Here is a 13,227-nt window from a genome sequence, read left to right on the forward strand (position 1 = left end):
GCATCAGAAAAATCAATGTAATTCACCAAATTAATATGTTGATATGTAAAACTGAAATAATTATGGCAAATAATGCAAAAAAAGTATTTGATAAAGTAGTATTTATAAAAAATAAAAATTTAATGAATAAAAGGATCTTCTCAGCTTGGTGAACCAACAATATAATTTTACACAGTAGACTAAATTTAAACATGTTCCCTATAAGATCAAAAATATGACACGGCTGCTCCCTATCACCACCACTGATTAACAGATTATTGAAGGTCCTGGAAAACATTATTGAAAAAAGGAGAAAGACAGCAAGGGAAAAAAGAGTGCAAGGGAGAAAATAATTAATGAAATACAGCAGATTATGAGACTAAATGTCAAAACCCACGTGGTTACCTAAAAAGTCACAGAAAAAGCATTTGACAAAAATCCGACGCTCATTGAGAAATAAAAATAAGGAAAAGAAATGAAAAAGGGAACCTTTGTAAAACTTACAGTTAATATGATACTTAATGGTAAGAATCTGAATGCTTTCCCCAAGAGAGATAAAGCAAGGATGTCCAGTCTCATCACTTCTATCCAGCATAAAACTGGATGTTCTAGCCAGTGTAATCAGGCAAGAGACATCTAGATTATAAAGAAGGAAGTAAAACTCTCCTTATCTGCCTAGAATACGATTCTGTTTGTAGAAAATGCTAAAGAATCCACATATAAAAATTATTTGTACTAATAAAGGAGTTCAGCAAAATCACAAGATATAAGATCAATTTACAAAAGTCAATCCTATTTCTACATACTACATAATCAATCTGAAAATGAAAGAAAGCAATGCCATTCATAAATAGCATCAAAACTTAGGAAGAAATTTAACAAAGGAAGTGAGAGACTTGTACACTAAAATTACAAAACAATGAGAAAAATTAGAAAAGTTCTAAATGAATGGAGAGAGACATTCCATGTTCACAGAATTCAAGATTTAATATTATTAAGATATTAGTTCTCTCCAAATTGATCTGTAGATTCAATGTGACACCTGTCAAAATCTCTGCAGGCTCTTTGTAGAAATTGACAAGCTGATCTGTTAAATGAAATCTGGTCTTACTTGGAGTCATTGTCTATTGACTCCCATTTTCCCTAAATATGTCATACTTTCCTTTTCTTTGCATGTCTAGTAATATTTGGTTGGGAACTAGACATTATATAATATCTTGTAGTGACTTAGAATTCTTTTGTGTTCATCTGCATATTGTTGTCTTTTTGTCCTACTCGGTAATTCACTTGCCAGATATCAAATTTCAAACTTAGTCTTCCCTGTGTTACACAACTCCTGATGTATCTGTTCTAATCTTATGGTTTGTGATTACTGCTGTGTTAGCCTAGATCACACACTATACTTGTGTAATTTCACAAGCATTCGGATAGGCAGTATACTCATATTTGAGGGCTTGCCCTAAAATTTCCTTGCTTCTAAGGAACCCACCCACACCCCAATTTCAAGATAATCTGGCATCCTCAGGCTCTAAATTTCAAGTCCTAAATTTTTAGCTTTATCCTGCCCAAACAGTACACAATTGAAAAATGCACTTAGTTTACAAAAAAAAAAAAAGGCAGCAAATGCATAGCTCTTACCTCGTTAAGCTATCTTTCAAGTCTCTTGTCTTTTTTTGCAGTATCCCCTAGAGCAGGGATACTCAATCCCCTAGACCACAGACCGGTACTAGTCTGTGGCCTGTTAGGAACCTGGCCAGTTGAGGTGAGTGGCGTTGAGACCGCGAAGCTTCATTTGTATATTTGCAGCCACTCCCCAGTGCTAGCATCACTGCCTCAGCTCCACCTCAGATCATCAGGCATTAGATTCTCGTAGGAGCACTAGTCCCTGGTACCAAAAAGGTTGGGCACCGCTGCAGAGTCTCTTCCACACATGGGTAGTGTAGCTGTGAGCCAGGAATTTAGGCAGAGTTTATACTTAGGTTTTAGGTCTTACTCTTTGTTATTGTGACTTAGAATTTCTCTTTATATTTCCGGCTGCTTTTCAACCCTGAAGTCTAATCTGGCACCTTGAGGTAGTAAAGCTTTGGTTTACATCAGTAGTTTTCTCTGTAGACTTGGTGGTTAAGAAGAACCTCAGGTTGAGCCCTTCTCAGGCCAAAGTACAACCTTGCAATTCTTAACCTTTCCAGTTGCAGTTTTTCAAAAGACAACTTTGTTCTGGTGTCTACTTCAGATGCTTTCTAGTAACTTTAATTCACTGCATTTTAAAATATTTTATCCACTTATAATTATTATCTGTGGTGTGAGTGACATAATTATATCACTCTCTGGCCATTTACTAAATTTCCCCTCCTCTTCTTTACTTAAATTTTCCAATGTTTCGGAAGTTCTTTTAAAATCTATTAGTGATCACCTTTAAAGGCATTATTTAACTTATTGCTGTTCTCTGAATGGGTTCAAGAAATTCAAATGATTTAGAGAATTTGAAAACAAGAATAAAACCAACTCAAAGTTGATCTGCTTTTTATTATCACTATACATCAGCAATTCTAAACAATGTTATTGATTAAATAGCACACTCTCTCTCTCGGTACACCATTGTTGTAGCACATTTTACCTCCACATCCTCCTCCCTGCTAATTCTCAGTTTTTCATACCAATGTCTGAGATTTGAGGTCTAGATATTATTGTTATTTTTATACCTTTTTTTATAACTTCTTTTTCAAGATATGTTAAGAACCAGATGCACCTCGAGTACTTACATCTAGCCTTGTTTGGGTTGGTTTCAGTGCTCACCCCCATTATTTTTAGATTCATAGTTCTCAGTGTCAATTAACAAAGTCTGAGGCTTAAGGTCTAGATTATTGCTATTATGTTACATTTATACCACATCTTGCCTCTATCAAGATTAATTGTATAACCAGATCAATTGCAACAATTAACCACATTTAGCTTGTTTTTTATACTTTCCCACTCTTGGGCTTAATTCTGCTACATCCATCAACAATTTTATCAAGAAAACTGTCATTACATATTAGAAAATATTTTTCTTTTATTCTTATATATAAAAATAGGTTAGTTGGGTATAAAATTTGGAAATTATAATCTTTTCTCATTTATGACTCTATAGACCTTACTCATTGTTCTATGGTATTTAATATGCAAATGAAACCTGAGGTTAGCTTGATTTGTGTTACTTTATAATTAACCTATTTCCTACATTTGCTCTTGTAGAATATTTTTAATCCTAATATCTGAAATACTTTGCAAGCACGTACGTGGATATAGGTCTCTTTTCAGTTATTTTTCCTGGAACTCAGTGAGCTTTTTCAATCTGTCTACATAGGTGAGAGATTTGGGATTGGTTTAAGGAGGCTGCTAATTAGAAGCTACTAAAATTTCAGTGGCAAAATAAGAACTAGAAAGGAAAATTTCCTTGGAGGGTGAGTTTAAGTCTCCCCAAGGGACTCTGATAAGAGAGAAATTCATATTTTTAAATTTTAAACTTCAGAAAATTTATATTGCTAATTTTATACTCTACTGTTATTTATACTCTATTGTTACCTGGTGATATCCTTGTTCTATACAGCTCAATTAGACAACATTACTGATCGTAGGTTGAGATAGGAAATAAAAGTGGAAAATTCTTGGCCTAGTGTCTAAAGAAGTTTTTAATTATTTGGTTATTGTATTGGTTTTGATAATTTTAGAAGTTTCAGAGGACAACCCTAATAGGAACAAACAGTAGCAAAAACTGAAGAAGCAACCATTCAAAGTTATAGATAGGAATTTCCTACACAGAAATGCAGATTAAATATAATAATCAATTTTCTTACTATATATTTTATGTAATAAGAAAATAAAATTATCTGTGGATAGAAAGCAAAATTCAAAACTAGAAAACAATTTATGACAAATATAGAAAAATGATAATATTCTTACTATAATCTGAACCAACTTTTTAAATTATAGATACTTGAACTACCATAGATAAATTAGAAAAGGAGAAAGAATATACAATAAAAGTGGATCAAAAACATGACAAATATTCAACCTCACTAGTAATCAAGGAAATACCAAATAAAGTGTAACTCAAATTCCCATTGTTCAGTTCATCAATTATAACAAATGTACCATTCTGATAGGGTATACTTGATAATGGGGGAGGCTGGGGGAATATGGGAAATCTCTGAATCTTCCTCTGAGTTTTGCTCTATATCTAAAACTGCCCTAAAAAAATGAAGTCCATTAAGAAATTCCTCTTGTCAAAATAGCAGATATTGCAACAACATGGATGGATCTCGAGATAATCATGCTAAGCAAAATAAGCCAGACTGAAAATCACAAGATATCACTTAAATGCAGGATATAAACCTAAAAGCAACAAATGAACAGGACAAACAAACAAAGACTCATGAACATGAACGATAGACTAGTGGTTACCAGAGAGGAGGAGGAAGGTATACGGGGTAAAGAGGGGTCAAATAGGTGGTGACAGAAAGAAATCTAATTATGGGAGGTGAACACACAATGTAAATATAAATATATGCCTTACTGTTAAAGTGTACAGCTGAAATTTATTAGATTTCGTTAATCAATGTCACCATAAAAAAATTAATTAATTAAAAAGTAGCAAAGATAAATGATATTCAAATTCTATTATAAGGATAATGTTAAATGATTGTTGGGTTTCATAAATCGAAAACATCTTATCTGATAGCTGCAATTTAATTTGACACAGTTTGGAGAGCAATTTGGTAATATTTACTAAGGGTCATTAGAACATTATAGTCATAAAGATAGGCCTCATTTTAAGGTTGCCTCATAAGGACATACTGTAATATGAAGACAAAGACCTTTACCACAAGGTTATTTACAATAGAAACATTGGGAAACTCCCTAAACATTTGGAAAATGAATAATTGGTGTTATCCATATAAGAGAATACAATAAGTCAATAAAATAATTTTTAAAAACAAGGAAAAATGCAAAGCTAAAATGAAAAGCAAGGCTACAAAACTGCATACATACAATGTTGTGTTTAAAAAATATATTAAAAAATTTTTTAAAAACATAAAAGAAAGATTAAAGTAAAATGGACCAACATGTTATCGCTGTTTTGTTTTTTTCTGACTGTTAAGATTATAGATAAGGATATTCCTTTTCTTTTATGTAATCTAATTTTTAAATTATGAGTGGGTTGTACTTCTTTTAACAATTGTAGATTATTTTAGGTTTTCTATATAGATAGAATAATTCCTTTCCAATCCTTATTCTTTTTATATCTTATATTACCATGCTGACTAGGAGCTCTAATTCAATGTTGAGTGCAAGTAGTGATGGCAGGCACCCTTGTAGTTTTTCTAATCTTCAAGGGAATGTTTTCAGGGTTTCAGTATTTTTTCTTTTATTTCCTGCATTATTCGTAGACTATGTTGAATAGCTGTCGAATTTTATCAGATAGTTTTATCTATTAAAATCATCACATAATTTTTTTCCTTTAAGTTGATAATATGAAAAATTACATGGACTGGTTTTCTTATATTAAATCAACCTCTCATAGGAGGAATAAACCCAACTTGGTAATGACATAACAACTTTTTCATAGATTTTGATTGCTAACGGGTTTTTTAGGGTTTTTGTATATGTTAATGAGTGAGATTGACCTATAATTTTTCTTTCCTGTACTATCCTTGTCAAAATTATACTAGTGTCATAAGTTAAATCAGAAATATTCCCTCCTTATCTACATTCTAGAATAGTTTAAGATTAGAATCATTTTTGCTTAAATGTTTGGTAAAACTTACTTCTAAAACCACCTGGGGTTTGTACTTTTTCTCTGTGAAAAGAAATGTATCTTAATTTCTTAACATAAAGTTTTCTAGAAATTTTTTATGTCATCTAATTTTGGAGTGTGTCGGTATAAACTTGTTTCTTATAGACTGTCTTCTTTATGTCTGCAACATCTGTAGTAATTATCTTTTTAAAATCACTAATATTGTTTGTATATGCCTTCTTTTTTATTTGAGTTTGCCCAGTTTGTGAAATGTATTAATTTTGAAAAAAATAAACTTTAGTCTTATTGATCCTTTCTATTGTCAGTTTACCATTTCATTAATTACTATTCTTATCTTTATCTTTATTTTCTTAGAGGTTTTTTCTCTGCTACTCTTTTTCTAAATCTTGACTTGGACATGTAGCTCATTTATTTAGCCTGTCTGTTTCTATATAAACAATTAAGGCTCTAAATCAACCTCTAGATACTACTTTAGATGTACAAAACAACTTTTGATATAGAGTGCCTTCATATCATTCAATCTAAATATTTTTAAATTTCTATTATGAATTATTTGACATATTAGCTATTAGCAGTATGCTTTTTATCAATTTCCAAACATGGAATTGTTTAGATATCTATTGTTTTTGATTTTTAACTTAACAGTGTGGTAGTCAAATAATAAAGTCTGAATGCCTCCAGTCCTTTGAAAATTGTTGAAACTTGCTTTATAACCCAGTATGGAGCTGATTTTCCTAAATGTATATACATTCTGTAGTTGTAGAATACTGGGTATATATGTCAATTTATTGTCCTATACTGATCTACATTATTACTGAATTTTTTAAACAGTTTGATCTATTAATTACTGAGAAAGGTATGTAAAAATCTATTGATTGTTTCTTTCTTCTTTTAAGTCAATTTTTGCTTATATATTTTGAGGTTAGCTAGCTAGCTTCCTAGTAAATTAAAGTTTTTACCACCATAAAGTGATTCTCATTTCACATGAATGCCTCTTACTTTAAAGTCTATTTTTTCTGATACTAATAAATTTATTAAGTTAATTTTGGTTATTTGCATGGAATATATTTTCTCATCTTTTACTTTCCACTTTTTGTATCTTTATATCTAAATGTCTCATAAATAGCATTTTTAAGCTTTTAATTTTAAAATAATTACAGATTTATAGGAAGTTGAAAAGATATTACAGAGAGGTTCTGTGTACCCCTCACCCAGTCTCACCGAAGCTACATCTCACAGAACCATAGCACAATATCAAAACCAGAAAACTGACATTGATACAATGTGTGTGTCATTTTATTATGTGTGTAGTTTTCTGTAATACCACTGCCATCAAGATATAGAACTATTTCATCATCATAAAGAGCTAAACAACCAAATGTACAAAATGACTTAGCCACTGATAGGTAGCCTTTGTCAGTGCTCTTTCCCCGGTGTGGCATGATGGCATAGAAACGAAGTGGCCATGTTGGCAGACATGTCCTAGGACTACATTCAGGAATGTCTGGATCTAGGGAAGCAAATATCAGTAGAGCCCTGTCTCTGCTTCCTTCTGTGGTGGCTTCCTAGAAAGTGGTAGAAAAAAGGACTAGAGGAAGCCCCTGGTTCCCATCATTTACAGTTAGTAATTATAGAGAAAAGAGTTAGGACTTCTTTGCCTTGGTCTCCAGGCTAAATACTAAAAGGACACTGAGACATGTCCCTTCTCGGACCAGTCACTATATCTAGGGGATGGATGCTTTGATTTCCCAGACTGGGTTGCAGGCTCACCTTTTTGGTATAGGAAGTAGGACCCCATAACTGTAGGCCCCTCTCCCTCTCTACCAGAATCGTACAGAGAGGAGTTCCTAAAAGAGGTTTTCTGTCACCAGAAAAGGGGCAGGTAGAAACAGCATTTGCCACTGCATCAGTGATTTTGATACATATACGGGATTGAGAATCAGTGTTCTAAACATTCTCCTGGAGAATCATCTGTTCTCAGGGCTTAAACTTTCATTTCTACCAGGAGAATTCTCAGACATATATCTTGAACCCTAATCTCTACTGAATTTCAGACCTGGCGTTTATCAGTACCTAAGGGTTTCTTTTCTAAGAATTCTCATTATCACCTCAGTTTAATACATTTAAATCCAAGCTAATTATTTTCCCAGCAAACCAGCTTCTCCTCTGGATTTTGATATTTCAGGCAGCGGTCCCATTATTCTTCAGCCTCTAAGTATAAAACTCTGGAGACACTCTTAACACTTACTATTGAGTCTTTTGTAATGTCTTCTACTACGTGCCATTTCCTTTCCTACTGGTACTTCTGATTACTTCTTATAGCAAATCTCCTTGTTCTAACCTCTACATTATCCATTTTATACAGTGATACCAGATTAATCTCAAAATATTGCTAGACTTTCACTTCCGAAATTAAAAATAAAATCAATTTTCTCTATTGTTCATAAAATACAGTCCAATACTTAGCCTGGTATTTCAATATCTGATATAATCTGTCTCTAACCCACTTTTCAAATCTACTTTATTATTTGCTTATACAAACTCTCTGATTTAGCCAAACTAATGTACTTACCATTCCCCATAAATACTATGTCCACTTGAACCCTCCTCTTGTGCTTCTGTTCATAATGATTCCCCTGCCTTGAATGCTTTCACCACACTTTTCTCTCTTCTAACTCCCATCTCTTTTCTTTACGACGCATCTCAAATTTCATTTCTCCTTGAAATCTTTCTTTACAGCTTCAGCAAAGTGCTAGCTCCTCCGTGGGCACTCTGGCCTCTACTCGTTTAGTAACAAAATGTGAGCCCCTCCCTTTTGTAGTCAAATAAGTCACTGTGTGCCACAAGCCAGCTCAGCTCTACTCCTGGCTTCCGAGACTGTCCTAAGGCAGATAGAGCACTAAAAATCTCCAGATCCAAAATCAATCTTGTCACCAAAGGCCAGATGCTGGTGAGGGCAAGTTTGTGTACCAAAGTAGTCACTGAACTGCAGCTCTTCTCTGCTTCCAAGAGTGTTGACATGGTATATGTCACTGAACTTCTGTTTCAAATTTTTCTTCAGCTCTTCAGTTCTTTCTGGAAAATGGAGCCCAGCTCTGTATCTCAGCCCAATTCTCTGTGTTGCCAGAATTTTGTTTCATTCTCATCAGTCTGCTTTTCCATTTCTCTGTCTGCTGGGAGACCCACTCCCAGCTGACTTAACTCACAGATGATACTGCCACCCGTACATAATTTATCATTTATATTTCTGTTTCTCTAAGTTCCTGTTAGGCAGGGATTTACCTTATTTGACTTTGTGTCCTCAATAACTAGCACATAGTAGGTATGAGTTATGGGTTCTTTGAACAACAACAAAAAATCTTTGCTAATTAAATTAGACCTTCGTGAATATTTGGGCTAATAAAAATCACGCCAGTTTCATCCTGTCTTGCTGGACACAACATAATGGACAGTTAGTAACAGACAGTCAGTTCCCCATCAAGGATCAGTTCGCCTCATTCCAATTCTGTGCAGATTCTCTTCTTCCTTATCAGCTTCTACTAACTTCCCAGAATGCCTGTCAGGCATAAGTTAGGACATTTGCCATCTTAGATTGATATCTGTTTGGATGACCCTGAGAATGGAAACTGTGTCACCTAATATCTTGGACTCCGTATTACAAAGCCTAGTGCCCTAAAAACACTATTCAATAAAGTTTTGTTGATGATGATCCGAGTTTATTGTATAAAAGTGAAATGCTCCGTTGTCTTTTAGTCTTGCAATGAAAAATTATCATTTAATATGAGTTTCTTATTCCTAAGTATATCCCTGGATTGCGCCAGATTCAGAAGTTTCCTCCAGATGTGGAGTACTTCCCAGTCTACTTATCTAAGAACTTTTCATTGCAATTATAACTATAGAGTGGCAAAAAAAAGATAGATTTATAAAAAGGAGTTATTAGCTGCTTTTGGTGTGTAAAAAATAGTCAAGTAATAATAAAACAAAGACCTTTCCTTTTGAAATTTCTAGATAAATCAACCTTTATTTCTGTATTACCTATTTTATGTCTCTTTCAGACCTGGTCTAAAAACCTATTGTTACACCTTTTCTCTAATTAATATTATCATATAAGGTAAGAATTATCTTATATCTGCCACTTGGACCACAAAGTCAACAGATTACTAAAGCTGTCATTTAATTTTAAAAGTAGTAGCTAGAGCCTCAATGAATTATTTAGATATAATAAGAAGGTATAATAAAGTTGCTTTTACTTTAATCAGGTTATTATTAGAGGTTAGTTTCAATTATCTTGAAATAAGAAAAATTATTGTGTACATTTCTGAGGGAAGGATAAAGAGACTAAATTATTTTTACCTGGATGGAAAAAAACTTGAAAGATGACTTTATGTGACTTTTCACAGATGTAAAAAGAACAGTGGCCTCATTTTACCTATGGTCATGCAACAAATCAGTAGAGCTGGTGATGGACTCAGTGCTGGCAGTTTTGAAAAAGCCAGAGGTACTGCAGCTGCGTTTGTTGCCAAACTGGAAGTCAGACACATTCTCCCTCTGCCAGACTACCAGAAGAGACATCAGATAAGTCCTTCCAACTTCCACAGAAATGGAGAGGACAGAATGAGCCAGACAGAAGGGGCTGGAATCCATCCTAGTCTGATGTTGAAACCTTCATCTCGCAGTCCCCTGGAAGGACTGTCTTATTCCCCCAAACCCCTCTCACCCTGCTCAGGTAGGAAAAAAAACCCTAGATCCTCTATGCCTTGGAATTAAGATACACTCTGCCAACCTAATTCTCTTTCTCCATTTCTGTCATAGTTTAAAAGACTTAGCTACACCATCATATTGAAAAGGCAGTTTTTATTTTAACTCATCTATCATACTGTAAGTCTGCAACAAATGCTATTTATTTCCTACACTCACTAAGAAAATGGAATTAAATTGCTCCAGGGAGAAATTTAGAATATACATAAAACACAGTGTCTTGACTTCAAAGTCTGTTGGGTGCTAGAACAGGTTATTGAAAGAAATTATAGAATCTTTTCCGAGAACCAGCCTTGAGGAAAAGGAACAAGCCAGGTCCTGAGCTGGCCTAGTGGGAGACTCTGAATGTCCCTTACCACCCTCGAAGGCATCAGAATTTCAGTAATCAGGCTGGAAACTCAAGAGTTTAAATGCCTCAGTCCCAAAAGCTAATGGTGTTATTTGTCAACCCTTTAATTATTCAAGATTTTATTAATATATATTATACTATAAGATCCTAGATACTTTAAACCTGGATTTTATTTTCAGTATTAAATTGAGATCAACAACCCTGAATTCTATTAAAGGCTCTTAGAAAGATTATCTAGACTCTTCTTATTTGCAAAATATCAGTAGATTTCCATTCATTTGCATCTTGGACCACATTCTATCCTGAGGCCTTTTTTTCTATAATTATGCCTTTTTATTAAAGCAACATCTGTCTTTTTCTTATCCACTGGTTCTTTCTTTTTCAAACATATACTTTAAAAGGCACACCAGAACCTGCCATTCTATAACAACTATTCTATCTCTGTCCTTGTGCCTGCCTGCTTCTTCCATTTCTTAACCTTATTGCTCAGTTACAGTTTAGGGTTTATTCCTTCCATTCATTAGATACACCAAGCACAATGACTTCTTGCCAAAAGTTATTTTCCTAAGTCCTGTTCCTCCTTCCTTCATACCTCTGAGACAACATATATCTCACTCCTTGAATGTGACTCTGCCTTTTGCTCTGTGACACTGCAGTTGATTTTTTTTTTTTTTTTTTGGCTGTCTCCCTTCTCCATCCCTCTGCCAGTTCCGCATCATCCCACCTCTTACCTGTAGACATTTCTCAGGACTAAATCTTCACCCCTCTGCCATTTTTCCTTTCTATACCTACTCCTTCCTAGAAACACATCCTTTTTCAAGGCTTCATTGACTACTTTTTTGCTTCTGACTTCTAAATTTACATCTCCGGCCCTAACCTGTTACCTAGTCTAATATTTTTAATTGTCCAACTCTACCAGGAAAAGCTCCATTTTATAATTTCTCAGACTAGGAAATTCAAATTCATCTTTTACTCTTATTTCTCATTCCTATCCTGCCTATATTTTTCCTAATAGTAAGCAATATGGAAGCCCACTCTTTCAGAGATGGTTCACACCCACTGAGGGCTACACATATAAGCAGGAGTTCTGGGATCATAGTGTGCGTGTGGAAGGGTCTGTCACCATTCTGTAGAGTATCAGTCTAAAAAGAGTCTTTGCTAAAACTGAATCAGTAGAAGCCTGAGAGGTAAGATCATCAAGAGAGAAAGTCAAATAGGCACAAATTTAAAAGTTCAATGATATCAAACTGGCCAGTATGTGGAGAAACAGGTACTTTCATAAGTATCCAGCATAAATGTAATTTGATGTAGTCATTTTGGAAAGAAATTTCAGAATGTTTCTTACAAATGTAAATGCATTTACTCTATGGCCCAGTACTTTTACTTCTTCATGTATACTTATGAAATATATGTCTTCATATGAAAAGAGCATGCTTAAGAATTTATGGCAGCATTAATATTATTAAAATATTGGAAATAATACAATTGTTATGACTAGGGAATGGTTTAGTAAACTGTGATTTATTGATTATTCTAGAATACTATGCAGAAGTACAAGATTGTGGCAGATGTGCACTAATACAGAAGCTTCTCCAAAGACATAGTGTTGAGGAGAAAGAAGGCATATTGCAGAATGACATACATATCATTTCTATAAACACATTCACACATATAAACAACACTGAAATACAATTGTGTAATAGAATATCTACACGGCAAACTGACAAGAAGGATTATTTCTGGGGAAGCAGGAGAGGAGTGAGGCTGGGAGGGTGGTCAAAGAGGATTTTATCCTTATCAGCAACACAATTTTTTTAGAAGAAGGAAAAGTTATGTTTGTATGAATTGTGTTATTATTAGAGAGACATAGAGGGAGAAAGAGAGGGAGAAAGGGAGAAAAAAAGAGAGGGTGAATGAGACAGCAAGAGAATAAATGAGAGAAAGAGGGTGAGAGAGAGCAAGAGTGAGGAAGAGCACCAAGCGAAACCAGAGAATAAAGCAAAGGTAGGAAATAGAATGGCCAGAAATGAGCCAGGGCACAGAAGGGTCAAACAACAGTTAAGAAACTGGTTCTGCAGACAGAGCCTGTCCACTGCAATGTTCCTCCAACATGTCTTTCAGCATACTTGGCAGGTCCAGATGTGTCCTTAAAGGAACCAAGTTGTATTGGAAGGAGGGGCCACTGCAGACATGGTTGGTGGGACCAGTAGAAGAAAACAGGGCCAACAAAGCAGTAGTTGACTTGTGTCTGGGTATGGTGTGGTACAGATTAGGTTTAGAACAAAGCCATGGTTGGCCAGAAAGTTTAGTCAGTGGGCAGGGGGTTTCAGAAGAGTCCATAGAC

Source organism: Pteropus medius, unplaced genomic scaffold (genome assembly GCF_902729225.1).
Source record: "Pteropus medius unplaced genomic scaffold, Ma_sr-lr_union100, whole genome shotgun sequence".
NCBI classification, from domain to species: domain Eukaryota; kingdom Metazoa; phylum Chordata; class Mammalia; order Chiroptera; family Pteropodidae; genus Pteropus; species Pteropus medius.